The following is a 25,035-nucleotide window of genomic DNA, read 5'->3' on the forward strand; positions in this document are numbered from 1 at the left end:
GAGGGAAAGGCAGGACTCCTTCCTAAGTGGGGAACACACTGGAGCTACTTTTATCTTTATTGCAGCTCATAATCATAGTTTACCACTACTTCAATCACTTTTACATTGCACTTTTAGGGCTTTAAAGAAAAAAGGGCTGTTCAGAGCAAGGGAAAAGAAAGGACAGTGCTTGCTGCAGATACTTATGAAAGACCACTGTGAGAGTCTGAACCAACCACCACAGTCTGAACCAATTCCCCTACATAAAAGCAAGCAGGATTGATGCTTTGCAGAGTTGGAAAGCCATGCCTTAGAAGGCACTGTTCTGGGGAGAAGAAACAGGATCAAAAGTTGCTATGGCAACATAACATCCCTGACCTGCCAGGGAATCGGAGCATGTCCACATCTGGGGAGTATGCCTCAGCCCTAGCTCTATTAAACACTGCAGTAGAAACACATGGACTAGAAGAATTATTGAGAAAAATCAGGTTTGTCTTGTTTACAGAGAAAGGAAATAAATGCCAAGTGTACCAACAAGAAATCTGGATCACAGCAATCTGATCAGTTTTGTGGTTACAATCTGAAGGAGAGGATGATGTGGGAGACCCAAAGGCCCAGATAGATGCAAAAGGCTGGTTTCATTCAGAATCCCTTCATACCTGTTTCTCCACATCACACATGCACATGGAGGAGTGTTACATTCTTCTGATGCTTTCTAGATGTATGTTTCTTTCAGGCATACATAAAATACATTTACAATCTTCAGAGCTGTAAACTTGGTGGATGCTAACTAGCAGACAACCCCAATGCACCATATTCCAGAGGGGAAAAGCTCCCCACATACCCACATCCCCAGAAAAAGCAAGCTCTGATGTTATCTGGTTTAAAAATAATAATAATAATAATAATAATGGAGAGATGAAGGGGAACAATGGAAAAACCTCAAACATATTCATTTTACATGTCTATGGTTACAACATGCGGTGTATTTCTGTTTAAAAAGAAAAACAAAACAAAACAAAAAAGTAAAAACAAAAAAGTAAAAAAAAAAAGACGAAAAAATAAAGAAAAAAAAAAAAGAATATTATGAATGGAGACAAAATTTCGATTTTAAGGCAGCAACATGGGACACCCTCAACTAAAACCACATTTTTTCAGCAACAATGTGTAAAAACTAGAGCCTAGAAGCAGAAGTGAAAAACACCTTTCATAAAAATGAAAGTGGAGAAAGCTGTTTAAATGTCTCTTGCAAAATGGGGCACAAGAATTTGTATAGGCATCCCCTGAATAGTAAGTGCTGCAGGTACCCTAAGCTACGAGCCAAAAAACAGAGCTGTTAAAGAAACTGCACTTGGTAAAGTGCTAGAGGAGACAAGGTCGAGACCTGGGATTTCCATGAAACACTATTCATTATATTGTGTGGTTATGTATTGTATATATGCATATAAGCATACTGTATATAAGCATGTTTGATCTGCCTTGTTGTGTGTTTTTTTTTCCCTCCGTTTAATATAATAATATAGAAAAACAACTGATTAACGCTTGCATGCAGAGCAAATTTCTTACAGCAGCAGAAAGGTTAATTTCCTCTTCCTGCTTTCTCAGCAATGACCTTTCCAGTCTGAATCTGGCTTGTGCTGCTGCCAACCAAGCTCTGGCAGAAGGCTTATGCAAGCGAAAACAAGGCCAAATGACAGTGACAGGATTTCCCTATCTCTGCCACCCTGAAACACTTGATGTTGGTGCCTGGTTTTTATGGTTCAGCTGAAAAGGCTTCAGATCCAGAATGAGAAAAGACAAACTGCATTTTTGCATTTGCCACTGATTTGTGATGTGACTGGATTTTATCACGTTGCCTCTGTAGGCTTCAGTCTCCGGAGACACTGCATATCTTACAAAGGTCATGAGAGAAAAGTCTACACAGAGGACTCCTCATGTTGGTATTTCATATGGAAATATTTTTGGGCTTCTATCCTAGATAGAAAGCTTCAAAAGTTTAAAGCCTTCACTGAGCTTCACAGCTCAAGACCAATCTGTACTAAGCAAAACAGCATCCATTCACGTACATCAGGCTAAATAGTGCTCCAGTATTACAGTAACATATGTCAACAACAATAAGGAATAAAGGAAAAATGAAAGAAAGAAAGGGAAGTGGAAGGGAAAGGGGTAGAACACGAAGAAAAGTTTTTCCATCCACTAAAGATTGCTAAGAGTCTTTTATAATCGACAAGGCAGAAAGAGAACTCCTGGCTTCAGATTAGCTATTGACTCATTACACAGCTCAGCAAGTGACTTAGAGTTTTCATGTCTCTGTTTGCTCTCACCTATGAAAGCAGCTCTAATAATCTTTGTTATGGTTTGTAAAGGCTAATCACCTTATCGGGCACAATCCCTAATTACATAGGATGGCAAGTCACAAAGTACAGTTTGTTCAATTTACTTATTTGCAGTTACTTCCATTTATTCCCCACTTGAACATGGTTTTGTCAAGGAAATAAAGCCCTACTATGTGCAGTACAAAGTCATGGACTGATTACACTAAATATCATGTAGCAGTGAAGAGACACAACTACTGAACAACAGGAAGCAAGCAGTCTGGCTTGCAACTCCCAGGAAACTTAAAAATCTGTGGATATCTTTTTCAGCTTGCTCAGAGCACTTCTCTTAAGTGAAAAGAAGGTTTCTGCTCCCAAGTCCTTCGTTTTTTTCATTCTAATCACAAAATAAGACAGAAAAGGAGTTCATCTGGAAAATCTGCTTCTGACACGCTCCAGTGGCTTGCTCTTGAGAGCAAAGTTTCTGTCCACAGTACTTCTGATCAGCTCTCAGTCACATTAGCTTTACTCTGCTCTGTTAGCCAAGACACAGATCATACAAATCATACAAATAGGCTATAAGAATTGCACAATCACATTTGAAGAAAAACATTATAGTACAGATGAGACCTCTGAGTGTCTGAGACAGGACCAGATTCCCAACTTGGGTCTCTATGCAAAAATAATCATGGCATTTAATGTTTCTCTCTTAATTCACAGCCAAACGAGGACACAGTTACAGGTGGTGAAACTCCAGTGGAAAAAAAAAAAAAAAAAAAAAAAAAAAAAAGAGTTCCAACAAGAGTTCCAAGATTGACATAAGAAAGTTTCTTTTGACATAGATATGTAAATATATGTGTGTATATATACATTATACATGTAGGGGCATGTATAGATATACATATCTTTTTATCTAGGCACAAACAGAAACATATATATGCATACATGTTGCAAAACAATTTATCTGTGAGGCAAACTCTTTGTTCAATAAGTGTAATGTGAAACAGGGAATCACCATTTTACATATTTCTGAGATAAAGAACGGCAGACATAAAGTAGGCGTTGGGCTGAGGCAGAGACTAGTAATTGCAGGTGAAGCCTTTAAGAATACCTTAGCATACCGGTGTCATGGAAAAGGTATTTCCACAGGTGCCAAGGAAAAGGAAAAGGAAACTGCAGTAAGATGGCTGCAGGCCACTGCGAAAAAAGAAAGAAAACACCATCCAAATACAAATGCCTAATAATGTAGAGCTTTCAAAATATAGTTGACGAATTGGACTACAATAACAAAAAAGACCCTCACTTCTGAGTCCACGTCTTCATTGCATGCTATTCTTTACATTGAGTATGTATTTGCAGCAAAATATGTTATGTGGATTAACCTGGATTAACTATAGATTTAATGCTGTCAGAAATGAGCTCCCATTAAAATCTTGCAACCAAAAATGCCTTAGAGACCCTTGAAACATTAAATGACTACAAAATGTTTGTAACCAGAAATAGCCAGGCCTCTAATTTTACACACAGGAAAATTGTCAAAAGCCACAACAACGTTGTGACCTTATGTGCCAGTCTGACTACAGGGCTACCTACCCTAGTTCCCCCCACCCTGTTTCTCTTGGTCCATTCACAGACTGCCCTCGTGCCTTGTTTCAGCCAGATCCCTCGGTCAATTGCTAGGCGACCGGAAGTCAAAGGTGGCACTGCTGGCATGTGGGGTAATAATCCCCTTGTGTTTGTGAATGGCGAATTACCTCAAGAAAGTCTATTTTCTCTTTCCTGTGTTCCTGGACCAGTTTCTATTGAAGTAGAGGTGCTTTATACTTACACAATAAACAACCGAACACCTTGCCCAAACAGAGCATTCATTTTTATAGAGTGGCCTACCACTTGCACCTGCATTTTCTATGGCTGCATTTCTTGCCTTTTGTAAATGAATGCTGCTTCATGAGCAATGTCTTCTTATGAAACAAACACTGCTTTTGGCTCCTGCTGAACAGGGTTTGCAGCAGGCCGCTCAAGCAGGAAGTTTTGTGGCTACTGAACCATAGGTATGAAGAGCAGATTGCTTGGGGAGAAGTGGTGAAACATTCTGGCCTACAGGTGCCAGATGGTCTTAGGCAAGAGGCAAACAGGAAAATAAAACAAGGAACAGGAAGAATCACACAAGCTTTAAGCACTTTCTAAGTGCACAACACATAGACAGACAGTAGCAATCTCTGCCAGCATGGAGGTTATTTATAATCCAGCCTCTGGTACATTCTTGCTGAGAGCCTTAGATCAGCCTCATCTCAGAACCAAGGGTCTCTCCTAGTGGGTATGTAATGACAGATTTCTAGAATTATTTGAAGATTTTGGTAATACACAAGTGTTTTCCCTTGGTTAGGCTTCATAAAAGCCTTTGCAGTTTCTAATGGTGCATCACATCTGCCTCACCCTTCCTTTTAGTGAACCGAACAACATACATCCTTCTTTCAGAACCTCAATTTCCCAAAACGTGATCGTTTTACAAGGTAAGACATGCAGTAGTGACTTAAGGAGATCTGACTCCACCAGTTTCAAAAAGAGTTCTTGTTTCTTGCAGCAGCAGAAAAAATCATTTTATACTGGCTAGCTTTCAAAAACTTCTTCATGTCTCATCATTTGTAAAATACCAGTGGGGGAAAAAATGTCCCATGACTCTGCTATCAGTTCAATTATGTAACATATATTGTGAATGATTAAACAAAAAAGATAATTGCTTAGTAAATTTTGAGTAGTTGCCCAGAAATCATGCATGCAGATCCAAATACTACCAGTGATGTTTAAGCACTTTAAAAAGAATTAACTAAAGAAGAAGTTGCCAAAATTCATTCTTTGAACAGAAAGGTGTAATTCCCAATGAAATGTCAATGACAAACTCAACACTGATTTGAAAGCCAGTGCAAAGTGCATAAGCAACTTCATTTTCCTGTTGCTTTAGACAACAGATCTAATGCACACTGAAGGAAGAATCTGTGGCAATGAAGTCAGGGATGAGCACAGCCCAGGCAAATGGGGATGTATGGGATTATGTCTTCAGCAATTCTCTTTGTGCTCCCCTTACAGAAGTTGTAAACATTTGTTTGACCAGTGGGCTTCCCAGGAATAATTTACATCTGTAATGCTATGGGTACAGTTCACAGAGAAGACATTATTTAAGTTTCAAGTGCTCCCTGAACTGTTGATTCCTTAATCCTTTTCAGATCAGGCACATCAGTTCTAGTATAAATACCTGGCCAAACACTGTCACAAGAGATTGACAAGGTCCCTTATTGCTTGGAACATAGTTTTTTACTCCCAAATCACAGATGTCTGTGCAAGACCAAAATGAACTAAGAATGCCATTGCATATTTTTTAACTAATTACCTTTAGTAAATGTTTTTGCAATTGACTCAAGTCTAATGAAAGGGCTTGCCTGTACTTGAAAGTTAATTCTGGCCAAGACAGAGTACACAAACATTGCAATAGCTACTGCTGGATATCTTGTGTGTGAAAACCTGCTCTGGAATCAGTCTGTCTTGTTCTACTTTAGATTAATCCACCCCGAAAGACAGAATTTGAGATCTTACACAGAGCAGAGCTGAGTTCTTTTTTTAGAAGTACTTTGATTTAATTTGTATTTCACTGTTCTCTCCTTTCCTTTTCAGTAGACTCTTTGGCATTCATTTAATTCAGGTCTTCGCTAAGAACAAAGGGAGTAGTAAAAAGAAGGGAGTTTTCTAGAGAACCCTTTTATTAATTAATTCCTGCCAACATCCTTCAGTTATATATCAAATGTTGTAACTAATGACCTCTGGACACTGAAGGCCTCTGGTTGTACCTTTGGGTTCAGAACCTTGGGACCCCCGCATTCCAGATCCACTCATAGCTTGCACACCTGCCTCTCAGTAACCCTGCAAGGGGTATGGAGAGGAGCAGTTTGGGCATTATAGCTGCATAATGAATCACCACAGCAGTCGCTAATGCAATGATGCTGCTAACAGCAAGTGGCTCTTCAGACAGCTTGTTAAGCCTTTTGCCTGCAAGAGGGACAACCTGCAACGTTGTTCCCAGTGCCGCATGCTAGGCCAATCTGAGCTGCTTACATCATGACTTCCTGATTTGATGTGACATTTTTAGGCTGGCTACTACCAGATCAAACCACCATGGCCACAAGCTACAGACAGCCGATTCAATACAGAGTCATCCTCCAGGTTCAAGCCTGGAGTGGAGAGGAGAGAAAGGGGAAGTTTATTTTGACAGTTAGTGTGCCAGATTCAGCATAAACTGTCCTGCTGCAGATAGCATAGAGTCTATAAACTTTATATGCTCTGGCAAATTTGATAGAAAATCAGTCATCTGTGTCAAACTGTGGCTCCAGGTTGCTCTGCAAGTGAACAGACCCAACATCTCGTATTGGATGGTCCACCCTGAAATGCAGGGGTTAGATACCAGCCTCATGAAGATGCCCATCAGAGGTACTCATTGCCCTGGCAAAACTGTGTAACTACAGATCACCATACCAGGACTCAGTCACAATCCTGAGATTCAGCTGATGAAGAGGACTATTGTGAAGAGACAATACCCAAAAAATGCCACTGAACACTTCAATGATTGTGATTCTCAGATTAAGAAAAGAAAATAAGAAAAAGAAAACAAAATTTTCAAAATAAAACAAAATGGGGGTAGAGAGCCACTGGGATAAAATTCAAGAAGCCTATATGTCCTATCTGTTATTTCACATGAAGGTCCTGGCATCTAGCCAGAGCACGGTACAGCCTGAGCTCAGGACACCGAATAAGAGCAAGAGGCAAGAATGGCCTTCCACAAATTCATAACGTGTATGAGGATCAGTAGGAAGGAAAGGAGGTGTTTCAGGTTAGTAGAGACTGACTATCCACCTTGTTTAGGACTGCTGCAGGGAAAATGTCTTGATACGTATGCTGCATGGATTCCTTGCATCCAAGCACTATACTTTTTAAAAATGCCTTGGAAGCACATTTCCTTACACGTATTACAGAATCACAGAATCACAGAATCACAGAATAGGCTAGGTTGGAAGAGACCTCCAAGATCACCGAGTCCAACCTCTGACCTAACGCTAACAAATCTTCCACTAAACCATATCCCTAAGCTCTACATCTAAACGTCTTTTAAAGACCTCCAGGGATGGTGACTCAACCACTTCCCTGGGCAGCCCGTTCCAGTGACTAACAACCCATTCAGGAAAGAAGTTCTTCCTAACAACCAACCTAACACTCCCCTGGCGCAACTTAAGCCCATTCCCCTTTGTCCTGTCACCAGGCACGTGGGAGAATAGACAAGCCCCCACCTCGTTACAGCCTCCTTTTAGGTACCTGTAGAGTGTGATAAGGTCACCCCTGAGACTCCTCTTCTCCAGGCTAAACAGTCCCAGCTCCCTCAGCCGCTCCTCATAAGACTTGTTCTCCAGACCCTTCACCAGCTTCGTTGCCCTTCTCTGGACTCGCTCGAGCACCTCCATGTCCTTCTTGTAGCGAGGGGCCCAAAGCTGAACACAGTACTCGAACACAGTACTCAATGTGCGGCCTCACCAGAGCCGAGTACAGGGGGACAATCACTTTCCTGGACCTGCTGGCCACGCTGTTTCTTATGCAAGCCAGGATGCTGCTGGCCTTCTTGGCCGCCTGAGCACACTGCTGGCTCATATTCAGCCAACTGTCAACCACTACTCCCATGTCCTTCTCTGACAGGCAGCTTTCCAACCACACATCTCCCAGCCTGTAGCTCTGTTTGGGGTGGTTGTGCCCCAGATGCAGGACCCGGCACTTGGCCTTGTTGAACTTCATACCGTTGGCCTCAGCCCATCGGTCCAGACTATCCAGATCCTCCTGCAGAGCCTTCCTACCCTCGAGCAGATCGACACACGCACCTAACTTGGTGTCGTCTGCAACTTGCTGAGGGCGCACTCGATCCCCTCGTCCAGATCATCGATGAAGATGTTAAAGAGGACTGGTCCCAGTACCGAGCCCTGGGGGACTCCACTAGTGACCGGCCTCCAACTGCATTTGACTCCATTCACCACAACTCTCTGGGCCCGGCCACCCAGCCAGCTCTTAACCCAATGAAGTGTATTAACATTTCAATGGCTTGAAACAATCTAGCAGAGTGAAGGAGACAGAGAGAAGAGTGTGTGTATCCATTATTAAACATGCATGAAAATATTTGAGCTGCACACAGCTTTCTGCATGAAAGAGTAAATCAGGCTTCTGTTTGCTCATCAGCTCTAACAAGCAAGACAGCTCTTAAATATGCTAGGACAGACCATGTCCCCAGCTGGTGTAAATTAGTGTGTCACTACTGGCTTCAATGAAGTTATGCCAAGTAACAGCTCTTTCCTCATGTGTCTGTATCCTCAATCTCATGCCTTTAAACTACTCCATGAAACACAAAGTTTCAGAGTGTTTTTACCCACAAAGTGCATCAAGAGCCTGAAGTACAAATCTATACTCCATTAGTTTCCACCAGCATGCATACTCTCAAGTTACAGTATCTTGCACTAATATACCACGAAAAGGAAGAATCAACACAAATTAAAAAGCTGGCCCAGAGAGTTGTCAGGTTGGCTTGTAAATAAGCATCATGCTGTCCCACTTCATTCCTGGCACTAATTTCTAGCTAATATAAGCAATTGCAAGTGTATCTGAGAAATTATGTTTACCATTCATCTGGTAAAAGGAAACCCCCTTTCATCCCACATCCTATCAGAGACCTCTGCTGAAGTCAAAACTTGTTCACCAGATAAATCAAGTGTGGCTTTCTTTAAATAGAGAGAGACAGAGAGGGAAAGAGAGAAAGCCTCAAAAGTCTCACTGCTGCAGCCTCTTCTCCCTCCCTGCTGTCCCTCCATGCCTTCTCAGCCCCTACCACTTATTTTCTACCTCTGCCTTCTGCATGGGCTCTCTCCTCCTCATCCTCTGTTCCTCAGCACTAGTTCCAGCACTCACAAGGCTGCATGCTTCAACATTGTCTTAGTACACTCAAGAGAGGAAGAGGTGGCACCAACTGGTAAGCAGCAACTCAGATGCATTTCTGACCTGCAGGGAAGCCATCCAGAAAGTTTTTGAGCAACGAAGCTCCAGCAAGTGATCCCCAAAGTCTTTGGCCTGCCCACAACAGAGTCTCATTGCCTCCCTTGTAGCTTGTCACATTTCCAACTGTGAGAAGTCAGAGCAGAATTCACAATGGTGCTGAAGGAAATATTTGTTTTGTTTCTCAATTTAATAATAATTTTAAATATATATATTTCAACAAATAAGAACAAGAAAAACAAATACCAGCTGTTCTTTTGCTGGGGAAGGCTTTACAATAAAGTCAGCTGGTTTGTAAGTATTACTTGTGTTATGTATTACCATTCTTTAGAATCCAGTTGGTTCATTCTTTGCCAATCTTAAGTGATCAAAAATTATGAGTTAAGACCTTCAATACCCAGCAGCTGTTCTAAAAAATCAGTAGCATTGAAATATTTACTTGGTCTTCTCTTTCAGTATATATTCAGTGTTTTTCAGTGAAGCCACTTCAGAAAATATCATTCAGAAGGTATTGTTTTGCTTTATAGATGTGGTCAAAGTAACAATTTCTGTTAAAACACACTTTCAAAGAATATATCTAAAACTGTAATGTTTAAAACAAACTTCTGGGTGAAAAAGAAAATCTTTTCTAAAATGCATTGCTTCATCTGTTAAACTTAGAACTGATCTGCTATCAACTTGGTAGAGGAAAGAAACTCCCAAAAAACATTTGATGGGGCTAAACCTCATGCACCTCTTGCCTAATCCATACAGATGTTATTGTAGAGTTAGGTGTCTTTTGAATTACAAGGCCTTACCAGCACCTATGAGAATCCTCTACAAAAGCCAGAAGTTGCCTAACAAAATCAACAGTTCTCTCCATGGCCAGCAGTTGTGTTCTCTCTTTGTCATGTGATGTTGGCCTACAGCTTTTTTTCCAAACATTTCTGCACACATCTAGGGAGTTGAGGTGAAAGGCCATTACTATTGCGCAGCTTGGATGCAGGCACCCCTCGCTAGAGGGTAACACAGATGGGAACAAAGATGGATCACGGGTATGGGTTACAAATGCTTAGGATTTTTATAATTTAACACAAAAGCACTAGGGTCTCCACACCCTTACATCTTTTACTGCTGTTATTTCTACTTTTAAGATCGAAAATACAAGCCTAAAGTCCTTCTGCAATCATCACTCTAACTTTAGATGGCAATTTGCAAATTAGTCCAGTAACGATATATTGAAATGACTGAAGTGTATCTGAGAGTCAGAAAAATGTGGATCTCAACACAAACTTTGTTGAGTTAGTCCATGTCTAATTTTACCAGCAGGCAAATTATGCAATGGGATAACCTGCTTACTCCGTTACCTGAGCCAGCTTCATCAAAGGCTTTCATAGGAAGTGATATAACATCTTAGTAGGCTTATGGAATTAATGACTGTGCATTGACAGAGCGACCAGGTAGGATGCATGACTGGAAGACAAATAAGATATTTTCTAAGCTCTGGGTAAGTATGTAACTTCTATATTTTTATACTGCAAAGGCATAAGGCATATGGAAATCAAACATACAAGGATGCAGAAGAAACGCTATACGTCATTTGGATTCCCTACATTCCCTACAGGACACACACGCACACCTTTTTTTTTTTTTTTCCCAAGCATATATTATACAGCTAGCAACATCTGAAACAAATGGCCTATAACAAGTGACTTTGCTCTGTTTCTCACCTCCCTGATTCATATTTTTTTGACCCTCCTTGGGACTGCAAGGTATTTGGGACATGCCTGTGCCCTTCAGGAGAAACAAGCTTTTGACCCTGCGTATCTATTTGCATGAATTTCATGGAATCTGTAATCACAAAAGCTGGCTCTTTTCCCAGATTATGTATAATTTGGGTTAATCATAGGGCAGAGGGAACAGTGGTTAACAGAAACAACCTTTTGAGGTGAGAGCATGACTTAGTCTTTAAGAACAACAGAATCCCCATAAATTATCATTTAGTTGGTTTGTTGCATTTAGCTCTTGGAGTCTTTTTTTGGTTTGTTTGATGTTTAATTTCTTACTGAACCTTGAGAGACCTGGTAGGACATATGACATCAACCATAAGCAATCATTTCTTTGTTGTTAGTTACTATTAACACTGCCAGGTAGCTATTCAATAATGATAAAAAGAAAAATAAAAAAAGGCAAAGGCACTCAATAAATATTCTAACTGCACTTAAAGGGTCTCCTTTTTGCGTTTGTGTTTGCTGAGAAAATTAATGAGATGTGTGGAAAAGCTTGGCATTACTGTAGAGCAGAGATATAAATCCATAAATAAAGAATCATAGCTGAGTTTCCATCAGGGCATGTTTTGTGTTGATTGCTCAGCTCGCTGCTAGATCTTCCCTATTTTTGTCAGACTGCGGGACTGCCCTGCCAGTTTTTCATTCTGATCTCTTCCCCTTTCCCTCCTCTTTCTAAATAAATGTCTAAATGCAGATTTTGTTATGGTGGGTCCCAAGGCAGAGAATTTCCCTCTGCTGATATCGAACTCATCTTTCCAATTCCAGCTTCCAAACACCAACATCTATCTAGCTGCTCAATGCTGTATTTACTGCAACCAATGTTAACTGTAATTCCTTTCTCAGTTGTGTCTCCAGCCTAACTCCCTTTACTGTACAGCTTTTAAAAATAAATATTATTGTTTAGATAGAGGTTGTAAGCATGTTTTTGGCCTGAATTTATTACTAAAACCAGGTAATACAACTGATGAGCGTGATCAGTGTTTAGGTCACGGGTTACTAAATATAAGTAAGGGAAAAGTACACTTTTAGAGGTTGGCACGGCATACTCACACAAATATAATGGCTTATTACAGTATATAACTTGCATAGCATGTCTACTGGAAGCACAGTTCAGTACTGTTTGCATGAGATTAGTTTGGAAGTTCAGTACATGGAGATAATCAAACTTTAAAGACCTTTAAAGGAGAATTGCTATAATTTATCTAATTATCTAAAAATCGTGTTATCTAAATATCTAAATATCATGTTATCTAAAATAGCCTGGTTTTAAGGCAGGGAAGGTTCATTCACTCTTCATTCAGAATCCTAACAGGTCTCCTGCAATAATATCCAGGAATTTTCCTCGATACATATAAACACATTGATAGCAGCAGGACACTGCACTATTTCCACGTACTAGGAATGTACTTATCAGGGAGTAAAAGTCCATGACTTGTCTGAAAAAAAATCAAATGAATAGCTCCACACAGTATCAGGCACAAGTACATCATGGCCCTTTTACAGGGAAGAAAATAATAATAATAATAATAATAATAATAATAATAATAAAGTTTCTGATCACAGAGTTCCAAAAACATGCAAATGGTTTTAGATTGATGGAGGCACATAAAGGCTGGGACACGGTCAGACAGGACAGGTACAAAACTCCTGTTCTTTGTGGGAGTCTTTGACTGCGATCCCCACCCCTCTCCTTTATTCTGAATTATTAGGCTGCAACTACACTGGGGATGTTTGGCAATTACATTTTGTTTCAGAAATGGTTCTGTCAAACCAAACACATTTGTTTGAACTGTCAGTTTCAATGCTTTTGACTGGGTTTTGCAAGTCCTGTGTACGTAAGAGAGGAAAACTTAAATACAGAGGGTGACCTTTTCACTCTGCAAGCAGAGGTTTCAAAAAGTCATGTCTGATCAGAGATTTCAGAAGGTTTCAAAAGTTTTGAAAGCCTTGCAGGTATCTGTAAAACAACCTGTTTTTTTCAGCTTGTTCCAATGTTGACATGCACTGAGAGGCAGAACAGGACCTGGCACCCCAACTCATCCAGAACACCACGCTGACTCAGAAGCGTGGCTGAGACTAATTGGACTCTGGCTCACACAGACTAACAGTTGACGGTGTCTTTCGGCAAACCCCCTTACTTTGGCTTCTTCTCTTTTCTTGTCAAAAGTAAACTGAGACTTTCTATCTAACCTTCTCAAGTGCTGTTACTCTTTATGCCTGCATTATTTATTTTCTATACAATTTCTTAAAGAGGCATAAATCTCTCACCCACAATCCTTCTTCTTTGGTTATACCAGACAACAGCATTCAGCACTCTGTCATTGGTGCAGTACTAGAGGAGATACAGGTGAATCACAGTTGGTACCAAGGGGATTTAACTTGGAATGAACTACGTTCTACTTAGAGCTTTTCTTAAAAGCAAAGAAGAGGGACTGAAAACACGTCTCTCAAAAAGTTGGTTTCTGGCATACTGCAAATGAAAATAAAACGTGCAGTAGTTTACCAAAAACGATGCTCAAACAGGATCAGACTGTGTCAGGCAGAAAGCTTTATATTTTCCATACTCAGTTTTACCTGAATGTAAACTACCAGAGCAACACTGATAGAAACTCACAGACCACAAAATGCTGTTATCCAAAGTGAAGCTCTCCCAGAATGCTCCTGCAGGTTCCAGAGTCTGTCCTGCTGCCAATTTAATTTAAATTCAATGCATTATCTTAATTTAAAAATATCTCCCAGCCTCAGAGAAGAGTTTGGAGCCAGTTGACCTCCCTCTCAGCATATGTAAGTGATAATGGCAGGTGAACGTATACTATGCAGTAGCTTCATATTTCTGCCATTAGGATCCATGTCACTTTCTATTTTCGAGAGCTGACTGAGTGTTTACTAGGCTATGCTTCATCCCCCTCTTTTCCCTGTACAGTAACCTTGTAACCCAAGCTGCTAGTGACAGTATTGGGTTTGCGGTTCTCTGACCTTTGTCCCTCCACTTGAAATTGGCTGGTTTTATCCTGTGATGGCTGCCGGTTCAGTTACACTGATAAGCTTTCATGACATGCCTTGTGAACTTCCCAGCCGAAACAGGAAAGGATCATGACTTACCTCAATTTGAATAGGAGCAATTCAAAGTCAGGTCCCTGTTGGGCTGAGATGGTGCTAGATCTTTCTGAAATCATTGAGGATGCACATCAGGCCATAAAGGGACTTTCCATTTAAGCCTTCAGGTGACTGACCTACAAGGAACCCAGAGACTGAATTTGCACCTGAAGAATATAATTCTCATTACAGGCCCTTTCCCCACTCTTTATTCAGTCAAAATACTTAGTGAACTTGTAAGATACTTTGCCAAGTAAAGACAAAATAATCAAGCCACTTGTTGAACCCATTACATATATTTAACAAGAAAAAGCAATTCCTTACCCAAATATGTATCCCTTACCCATACATAGTCCACCCACCCCAAAAAGATTTCCAGAGAAGGAACCACATGGCAAATGGGAAGAATCTGAATGGTTTTGTTCTTCCCATATGGATGGTCTCCAGCTAACCCCCTAGGAGTTTTACCTGAGTGCCAACCCCAAGATCAAACGGGAATCAAAGCACTGACTGCCAGTGCTTAGTGGCCGGGTTCATGGAATAAAAGCACTTGGTGAAAGCTGGACTTGTGTTGTAATTTGTTACTAACGTGCTAGGATTTTTAATTTATTTTAAATCTCCACACTTTGCTTTCCCTCCACCTCCAAAACACATTCAATTATTCAATGCAACAGAAACCTCAGAAGACATGATCTGCTAAGAAGCAAAACAGACTTATTTTCTTTCAGCTATGTTAATGAGTTGCTAATACTTTTCCCAAGTTCACATTGTATACTTTTAACCATTAGGCTTCTTTTTTTTTTTTTTTTATTCAGCCCTTCTTTGAAGAATTATCATAAATCTCCATCCTTTCCACAGACAGTTAAAGTACAACCAATTGCTATTCTTTCTACATGCCATAGTCATGTTTCACAGCACATTGCTTAGTTATTTTAATGTGGATGCACAGACAGGGAGTTTGTACTTATCCACTGAGAAGATTTGTTTGCTTTGAGAGATTCATGAGAATAACTGCTGACCATTCTTGTACCTCCAGGGACCAAAATGTGCTGTCTTTCCCAAATTGCAGCAGAGGAAGCACATTGACAAGACCTTGCTGATTTATGCTAGCCTTCCAGCTGAGCAGCCAGGGTTGCTGTAAGAAGTAACAGACCTTTACATTCAATCTTGGTTTGTCTGCCTGACCTGCCAGTTAACTAGTGGTTAACAGTTAATGCATTTCCCAACAGTGTCCTGTGATAAAGGAATGTGCTCATGGTTTCATAATGCATATTTCACTGCAGGTATTGTCTCTGTCAGTTAAAAGGCTATCTTTCCCTATTCACAACAGGGTTATAAAGTCCCACTGATTTTCATGCTTTAGAAAACAGTATATAATATATTGTACAAATCTCAAGCCTTTTACCCATGCATAGAGCTCGAAGTTATCACCCTTGCTAAGGACTAGAAATGCTGGCCTGGCTCTTACATGTCTGATAAGTGTGCACAAAACAGCTGAAAGAATTAACAAACCAAGGGCAAAAGGCAAAGATCACACAGGGGATTAACGTAGATAATGATCCTCCCTAAAACATGCTATTTGATAATTTCGTTTTGAAAAGGGAAGATGACTTTGAAGCCCTAGCAGTATTTTCCATAGAGCTGAAAAGTAGGGATGACAGATGTCCCACCAGCTCACTATCTACTGCCACAGCAAATATAGTTTTCTTGTCACCACCTACAAATCCCAGGATATGACTGTCTTTAGTTCCTCCCTCCCTCCCATTTATCTCTCCATGTCTAACTCCACATTTCCTCACCCCACCTGCTCTGCCAGAGCTCCCAGCTCATCTGCCTGCTTGTCAGTTTCCCTCGCAAGCACTGCCTCAGAGTCCCTTACCAGCTCTAAATGTTTCCTGTGTTCAGCTGCAAAGTCCCTGTCCTCATTTTAAAGGCTCATTGCTGTCATGCCACTAACTACAAGGAACTGAACATGCCTCATCTTGTTATAATATAAAAGAAGGAAAGAATGAATTTCTCAGGTAAATCCCAAGATGAATGATGTTGCTGGGAAAACTCACATTTGGTTAGGATTTCACTCACACACGTTGCTGATTTTTATTCGCATCAGAGGGAATCTGTTTAAGGATCTAAATTCTCTTGCCAAGCTCAAAACAGGGTAGGGAGGTAATGACAAGAAAAAAGGGAAGCTCATAAATAAATAAAAAATAAAGAAGAAAAAATTTTATATAACACTGACAAAGGTAATTCTGTGAATGGACACCATATTTTTGGTATTGGACCTAAATTTTGATCTTCAGTCTGGGTGAACTTTTCATACAGGGACATTTCATCTGGTCTGCAAAGATTCTCCAGTCTCCAGCAATAGTGTCCTTTCCCCGTCAGGGCCCTCAAGGCCTAAAGTCACAATTTCCCAAGCTTCCTACTCAATTCATACATGTGCTGGCCAGAGCTCCACCTTCCTCCTTCCTTCCACCCAGATTTCCAAAAGGACATTCTCAATCTCACCTGCTTTATTTCACGAGTGAAATATGAAGGCCAGGTCTGCACAGTGCAATAAAGACTGAGGTGTTACCAAATGCCTTATATTCATACCTTGAAGCAGCACACCATAATGAACGTCAGCACCTGAGCTAACACCAAGAAAATGTTTTCTCCTGTACAGCACAAAGTGAATGCAGCCGAGAGCAGAACCACAGCAGTACTCCTGCATGGCCCTGCTCTGTGCCACGTGCAGAACCAAATTCAGGTCAGCTCACAGATAGCAACTCTGCACCATGTGAGCCATAACTATCATTGCTGCTCCACGGGTCTGAAACACAAGTGCAGGGCTCCATCTCAGCTGCCTAGCTGCACCATGAGAGACATACCTATCGTTGCTGCTCCAGGGGTCTGAAACATGAGTGAGGCGCTCCATCTCAGCTGCCTAACCCCCTCCCAAGAGTCTTTTGTATCTTCCACAGTAGTACAGGATGAACTTGTCTTCAAGCATCACCTCTAGTTATAGACTCTCCTTGCTGAAAAGAACTTTCTTTTTACGGAGCAGAAGGTAAATATCTCTGCCTCCTCCTGCCCTTCCCCTGGGGTTTTATCATTCTCCAGTCTTCTGTGTTAGCTACAGCAGATAAGACTGATTCAGCCAGTCATCAAAATGTTTTGCTCATGAAGCTATACTGTAGCTCATGTCCTATACTGTAGGTGGTGATATCTCTATTGGAGTTAGGGGAATAATGTGGTCTAGGGTCTGAAATGGCTGACTATGTATTTCACTAATTAGACTAAGTGCATCTGTCTTCCTGCAGATTTATAATCCTTTTAGGACCGAATTAACCCTTTGTACCTACAGTATCAACAGGCACACAGACCAATGGTACATACAGACACTATTCAAAATAACCCCCAGTCTCTGCTATCCCAGTGGTCACTCCTGAGTTTTACTTACGGTAATTGAAATCACATGAAGATCTTGGGCCAAGATAGTACACTTCCCACATCTTTCCTTTCATCAGCAAAAAAGTAGTGCATTATTAATAAGAAAAGTCAAAACCATATATTATAGTCATCAAATAAATGTAGGACAATTATACTTCTTAGACTGTCTGACTTTAAAAGAAGTCTCTGTTCTCAGGATCCAAAGCAATGCACAGGCTTAAATACCAAGTCTACCCAGCAGCAATTCCCACCAGGGAACCTCTCCATGGGTCCCTAGAGGGCAAAGTATCTAAGAAAATGCAGGTCAATGAGGCTCCAACAGGAAATCAGCAAAGGAGAGACCCTCCCCTCAGACTGCAAGAAGAGTTAAGAATTAAATTGGGCAGATGTTTCTCAAAGTGACTACAATGCCACCAGCTCCCTAAAATGCATCAGAAACAGATCTTTCTGGTGCTGACCAAAAAGCTTCGGTTCCACCAGGCAGGCAAGTGCACCTGAAACTTGAGGCTGGAGGGATGGAGGGGAAGCAGAAAAGCTCTCTCACCAGCCTTCCCTTCCCTCCTTTCCCAACACACTGTGAGCTCTTCCAGCCTGGCAGTGCCACACGTGCTTTTGCACAACCAACACAGTGAAAAACAGTGCAGGACTGCTCCACCAAGCATTAACACTGAACAAGCAATGACCACGTATTTTTAATAATAGCAGCTACTAAAAGCACACTCTAATTAACAAGGAAATACAAGTCTGAAATGGGAATCAACAAAGGCCACTAGTGTCAGAGGTTATGTGGAGGGCAATGAGTATGGAGCTTCCTTAAAGCTTGTTCCCTACTTGTGCTAGAGCAGATATGTTACACGAACCCACTGTGTGCTCCTTAGGACAAAAGGATGGCTCCTTCAGGGCAGACATAGCACAAAGCTGACTATCACCAGTCCCTTCCAAGCCTCTGCTACAAGGCAGATAAACATGCATAGGGTAAGAAAGTCTCAGTTACGAAAATAATTTCATAAAATGTTTTCCAGCCACAACACATTATGGCTGAGTAGGTATGAGTTGCAGCAACCTCCGCTGAGTTATTCAAAGTGCAGTTCCACTTCTGAAACCAACCAAGAGGTGACTTTCCAGGATGGTATCATTTGTTCTGCACTTACTGGGGCAACTCAGCAACTTACAAATCATCACCTGAATTGCAGAGCACAAATACTCTACTATACATTACTGTGCGCACCAGAGAGGTCTATAAACACCCACCATACAAGAGGAGAAACTGTAACCCAAAATCTCCAAACCTCGGGCAAATCTGTCCTATTTCTGTGTGCCGGGCACAGCTGGGCCACATACAGTGGGCCAAAACAAAGCCCTAGACTCAAGTACATCCACATCATAAATGCACTTGTACCGCAGTTAGGAACAAAGCTTTGCAGCTTGAACACGTGTATCTGAAATGAATCCTTAATAAGTGCCTGCTCTTTGTCAGTCTGTGGTATATTTCTTCTTTAGGGGTCTTTTTTCCTCAGCCAGTGAATCATTGACAATAACTGAACACCCTGCTTCTCTCGCAATTAAGTGCTAAATCGTTAAATCCTTGTAGTTTCCCCTTGTCCTCGGTGCTTCTGTTGGGACAGGATCTTGGCCTGCTGTTTCATTGGGGTGCTGTCTCGTTGGGCTGCTGTCTGCCTTCCTCTGGGCAGAATTTGCCTCTGCGTGTGGTGTCAGCAGAAAGCACAATGGGAAACAAGACACTTTGTCCCGCAGACTCTCGCCCCATGTCTGGGTGTTACCACAGCGGCCTGCCCAACCCACAGCGCGTGGCGGTGGTGACAACTCCCTCACTCATTGAGTAGCCGAATGTGAGGGCGCACAGATACAGGGAGAGGTTATCCTGGGACATGTGGCAGACCGAAAAACACATTGCGTCAGCATGGGAAGGGATTGGGCAGGAGTGGAGGGTGTGTTGTGGCATGTTCCCAGGCAGAGAAAAGCTCAGAATAAACATGGAGAAAGTCAGCGGCCGGGGGTTTGGATGGAAGCCTTGGAAACGCAGAGAACTGGGCTGCTGTAATGAGGGCACTGGCACTTCCCAGCAGGCAGGAGGATGGAGAGGAGGGTGAAAGGAAAGCCAAACACAGAAAACTCTGGAAGGTTTTTCAAAGGTGGCTTTAGAAAGTAATCTGAAACCTGAAGCTGACTCAGATAAACAGCACAGTTGAACGGGAATCTGGTGGTAGGGTTTCCCATGATAAAATGTAATTAATGTGGAACCTCTTATGCATGTTGCTGAAGTGCTGAGGCATCCTTTACATGGACATCGTTCAGCAAAAACAAAAGCTTCTTGACCCCAAGGAGCACACAAATTATACCTGGGCAAGACACAACACGGAGCTACAGATGGGTAACACAAGGAGTTGGAGGCAGCGTCAGCCTGATCTGAGAGCTGGACTTTGGTCCTCTAGTTTTGGAGGCACTACAGAGATGACCTTCAGGAGGGTGTGCTTTGAAAAGAATCATGATAGATTTCAGCAGATGGTTATTGAGCACTAGCAAAGGGCTAACAAGCAGAAATACAAAAAAGGAATTTTTGGGGTTTGTTTGAAAATTGATCAAGAGAGGAAGTTTTTAGCACTATGAACTAATAGGAGAGAGCTAGGAGTAAGTAGCCATTTCAATAACAAATGAGATGTAAAGGAGGGCAAAGGAGACACCAGGATTAGTCTCACAGTGAAACACATCATCTCAAGAACAGAAGAAACAGAACTTGCCAACAAACCAGTAAGCAGGAAGGAAAGTAATACGCTTTAAGTTTCAATAAAATGTTGCTGCAAAAATGTTTTTATCCTTTTTTTCATGCCTTTTGACAAAAGGAGTTTAGAAGTCTTTTTTTTTGTCCCGAAAATATGAAAATACCTAGAATAAAAAATATATACATTGTAAAAACTCTAGTGAATGCTTGATGCTGAATTGAGTGTCCAGCATGGTCAGTAGGATGCAAAATTGGCAATTGGATCTAAATATTATTTCTAGCTCTGCTATTGACTGCGACATAGCTTTAAGCCACTAGCTTTACTGTTTCAACATCCCACTGCCTGACATTAATGTTTCAATATGTTCAGATGCAAGCATCTGTAAAGGGTTTTGAATGGGGTCTTTTCTACAGGTGCTGCAGCACAGCGCACTTTCTTCCTCCTCTTTCCATTTTATCTCCCTTTCCCTACTGAGGAGACATCTACAGGATTTATTTGTAATAAAGCTGTCATTTGAATTTCTATTCAAATGAAATGAGAATCTGATTGCCTCAAAATACAGTCAGGTGAAATCCCTGTTAGCTTAAGCAAAGGCACCTATAAATTGCAGTATTTTTATGGGGACTGTATCAACATTTTTTCATGTTACGCCCCAGGTTTTATCACAAAATTTTCCAAAACCTTGTGGTAGTAAACTCACCATACTTACAACCATACGCACAGAAATCTTGGTCAAGCCCACACAGCTTTCTTTACCTCTGCTATCTACCCGTGTTCTGACCTCTGATTTTAATGTATAGACATCAGTCATAATTTCTATATTAATTTGTGTTTATCTTTACAGTTACTGTATTTGAACTAATTAAATATTCACTTCATTATAGCCATTTAATTCATTCCCCACCATCAGACATACAGTGGATTTGGGATCAGAAGACTGAGGCTTTATTCTTCTTTATCTACCTAAAGCTGTAATTTTGAGTAAATCATTCTACATTATCATAGTGTACATTTTTCACTTTATGAGCTATATATAAAGTAAGCATATATGTATATATATATGCATATATGTGTGTATATATATATACGCTGACTTCTTTATTGACCTAGTCAGTATAAAGTGGTTTGAAATCTTTGGCTGGATGGTGCAACAGAAGTGCAAATTTTTATCATCTTCAATCCCGAAGTTTCGGTTGTAAAAATGAATTTAAGTGAAAGAAATCTACAGAAAAGGCTTCCACATACACTTTATCAATAAGAAAAAAATGGTCCTAAATGTACTCACCACTGTAATATTTCATATTCATTCATGAAGCAGCATGCCCTTTCAGTTCCGTACTTTTAAAAGCAGACTTTCTTTCCCAGAGTGAATAGCATTGCAGGGACTGCCATCCAGTGGTGAAGCAAAGCCTGAACAGATTGAAATTGAAATTGCAGATTGAAATTGAAACTGCAGATAAGTAAAAGGTGTCAAGGCTGAATAAGCCTAAGAGCAATAGCTAATAAGGGTGCTGGAGCTACTAACGGTAGAAATAACTTTGTAGTCAGCTTCGGAAATTATTTACAATGTTTAAGTAAAAGACATTTGTTTTTCAAAGGTAGCGGCACAAAGGAAATAATTTGTATTGACCATCCAAATTAGTAAAATGAGGCTTGTTCAGTCACAGCCTAATACAGAAGCTGTAGTTAAATGCTACTTGTGAATACAGCTGAAATATTGTGTTTTGTAATATTGTACGTAAAAGTTCCGTTTTTGCACTTTTCTGCCTCCATTGACTTCAGTGAAGTATACCTTCAGTTTAACCAGCTGTTAGATGAGACAAGAAAATAATTAAGATCACCATGTGTTTTTACTGCTTTTTAGAAGATCAGAGGAAAAGAACCTCTTGATATAGTTAAAACTATTCCTGCTTAGGTTAGGAAACCAAATGGTGATTTATTTTTAATTTTGTTTAATTTAAAATTGTTTAATTTTAATTAAGTTTGTTAATCATTTTGTTAAGTGACAGTGGTTTTAAGCATTGTGCATCTTATGTACCCACAAAAAAAGGTCTGATGGAACATTACCTTTCCCTGTTTTTATGAGCTTTCATTTTTATTGCCTTGTCTACTGTGTATATGAATCTTGGCCCTTGTGACAGACTTTCCTTGGTCTGTTCCACTGTGTACAGACCATATGTTGTCTACACGCATAAAACACTCAGTAATGGTAATTAAAAAAAAAAAAAAAAAAAAAAAAAAAAAGCTATTTAAAAAGCTATTTGCTAAGAAACCCAAGAACTTTCAGGTTATCCCTACAGAGGTTAAAAATCCAGCCACAGGAAACAATCACCTTCCTTTCTCAGAGTTGTGACAAAACTTTGGCAGGGTTCTCAGGTGTATTTGGCACTTGAATTCTATTGATTTAAACAAAAATTATGTACCCGAATTCCAGGAGGATCTTGGCTTGTCTGCTGTTGATGTGGATTTTGGATACAGGAGTGCCATCGTCAGCTCCCTACTGTAGTGCTTGGGGATGTAGTAGGATTTTTATTGCTTTCAGGGTGAGTCATGCTCACAGCAGCACAACAGATGGTGTGGAGTGTAGAACAATAAAGACAAAGACATGAGACAGCTAAAAGAAAACTGGAACAGCCAAAGGAACAACCAGAGGATGAGACAGGCTGAAAGGATGAGAGAAGCCAGGAGGTTGAGCCTTGCCATGGATAGCAGGGGCTAATGAAGTGTGGAGTCACTGCAGGGTGAAGTAGCTCAGACAGTGGTCAGCAGAGAAAATTAGAGGACTTGCAGTCAGAGTAGAAGGAACAGAAGTAGGAAAGCCCAGAGGAGCACAGCTGATGGACAGCCACGTGGTTGGTGGAACTAAGTGATGGATTTCAGTGTGATAAAAGAGAAAGTACTAGATGAGGAACAATGAGGAAATGGAAGAGCAGAGGAGTCTGGTAAATAATATCCCTTAAAGACAGAAATACCGCAGCAGTTAGAAAGAGAGCAATCAAAGACAGCGGTGGTGTCCTGAAACTTGGAAGAATAGAATGACAGAAAAAAAAAAAAAAAAAAGAGAGAGAGAGAGAGAGAGAACAGCTACTGAAAGACTATAGCATAAATCCCCAGAAATAAAATCTCAGACCATGAGAAGACCAGCAAAAGCAGATGAAACGTGGTAGTTCTGGGCTGGTATAGTGGCTAACGGTAGCCATGACAGACAGATACGCTGGGGGAAAACATGAAATAGAATAAATTCCTCCAATCAATGAAGAAAGGCTCCTGAAAGGAGGGATCTGGAAAAACTGTGCAATTGAAAAGTTTATTAGTGTTTTATTGCTGTTCCAGCTCAGAGCAGACAGATGCACTGAGAAGCAGCAAAATACCTCCTAGAAATATCACAGATGCCACCCAACAACTAATGGTCCTGCTCTAGTAGGGTAGCTACCCTGACAGCCATTTAGTGTAACAGCAGCATAATGTTGGTGGCAGACTAACATGGGCATCAACCAGGAAAGGAAAAGGTGTTAAACATTTGTCTGTACATTTTTATTTTCCTTATGCCAACAACTGATTTGTTTAATTTTTGCCTGGTAGTAGGCAGTTAATGAAACTGCTTTCTGCTGCCATGTCTAGGTCACAAAGCTACTCGCTTTTTTTCAGACTGAGAGGCCAGCAGGATTCTGTCTTATGAATGCCCTGCAGGGATGTATTCAAATGACAGATTTAGTCATCTACAAATACCTTTCCATAACTGGTTTTAAAGAGAGAGTGTCAGCGTTTGGAAGGTCAGAGGTTTTGTTCTCACCTAGGGAATAATAAAAATGGGCAGCTGCTGGAAGACACCTCAGAAAAATCATTCATCCCAATGCATGGTCAGCCTTATCTGCAAATTTTGGCAGGCATTTGTCTAGCCTGTTCTCAAAGCTTCACATGGCAGAAATACCAACACTACCCTAGCCAATCTAGTCAAGGAGTCAACTATTTTACTCTCAGAATATTTTCCTAATAGTAATCCAACTCCTCCTTGCTGTTATTTAAGCCCTAACTACTACTGACAAGCAGAACAAATGACTCCTTTCCTTTCTACACTAACTTTTATGCCTCGTATACTTTGTAGTTAAACCTTCTGCATGTTTCTAGCATGATGTGGTATGGCTCCCCAAAAGCCAATGCTCCTGTTCAGCTCATCATCCAGGAGAACCCCAGGACCCACTCTAGGAATCCTGAATTTTGTTAGCTATTCTGCTGGTGCAGCTTTACTAACTTGCATTTGTTTCCAGAAAGAATAAACCATCCTACTTTTTTTAGGGAGCTCTTTCTGATTTGTCAGGATCACTGCACATCCATACTCTGCCCTTCAGCAGTCATTAAGTTCCATGATTTGTGCTGATTTAATAAGTACTCCCTATTCTGTCCAGGTCACTGGGTGTTGAATGCAACTAACCAAAGGACAGGCCTCAAAAAATAAAAATAAAATCTCTTTCCACTCTGACAAAAGGATATCAACTAATCAGTGAACACTCTCTGAAAACATTTTTTGCATCCAGCTTGCAGCTGCTTCAGCTAGGCCAAGTTTCCATAACATGCAAGACAGCATCAAAAGCTACAGCCTTAAAAACATCTGGTTTTGTGTCCAGTGCCATC

The 25,035-nt window shown here is 40.8% G+C and overlaps 1 long non-coding RNA gene across 6 annotated transcripts in view; it reads left to right on the forward strand.

Annotated features, from left to right (window-relative positions):
* Positions 1 to 17,326: 17,326 nt before the first annotated feature.
* LOC118167041 overlaps positions 17,327 to 25,035 on the forward strand; it is a 47,024-nt gene continuing 39,315 nt past the window's right edge. For all 6 annotated transcript variants that reach the window (XR_004750896.1, XR_004750894.1, XR_004750893.1 and 3 more), the window contains exon 1: positions 17,327 to 17,338. This is a non-coding gene — a long non-coding RNA (uncharacterized LOC118167041). The remainder of the gene's footprint in view (positions 17,339 to 25,035) is intronic.

Source organism: Oxyura jamaicensis, chromosome 4 (genome assembly GCF_011077185.1).
Source record: "Oxyura jamaicensis isolate SHBP4307 breed ruddy duck chromosome 4, BPBGC_Ojam_1.0, whole genome shotgun sequence".
In the NCBI taxonomy this organism is placed as follows: Eukaryota; Metazoa; Chordata; class Aves; order Anseriformes; family Anatidae; genus Oxyura; species Oxyura jamaicensis.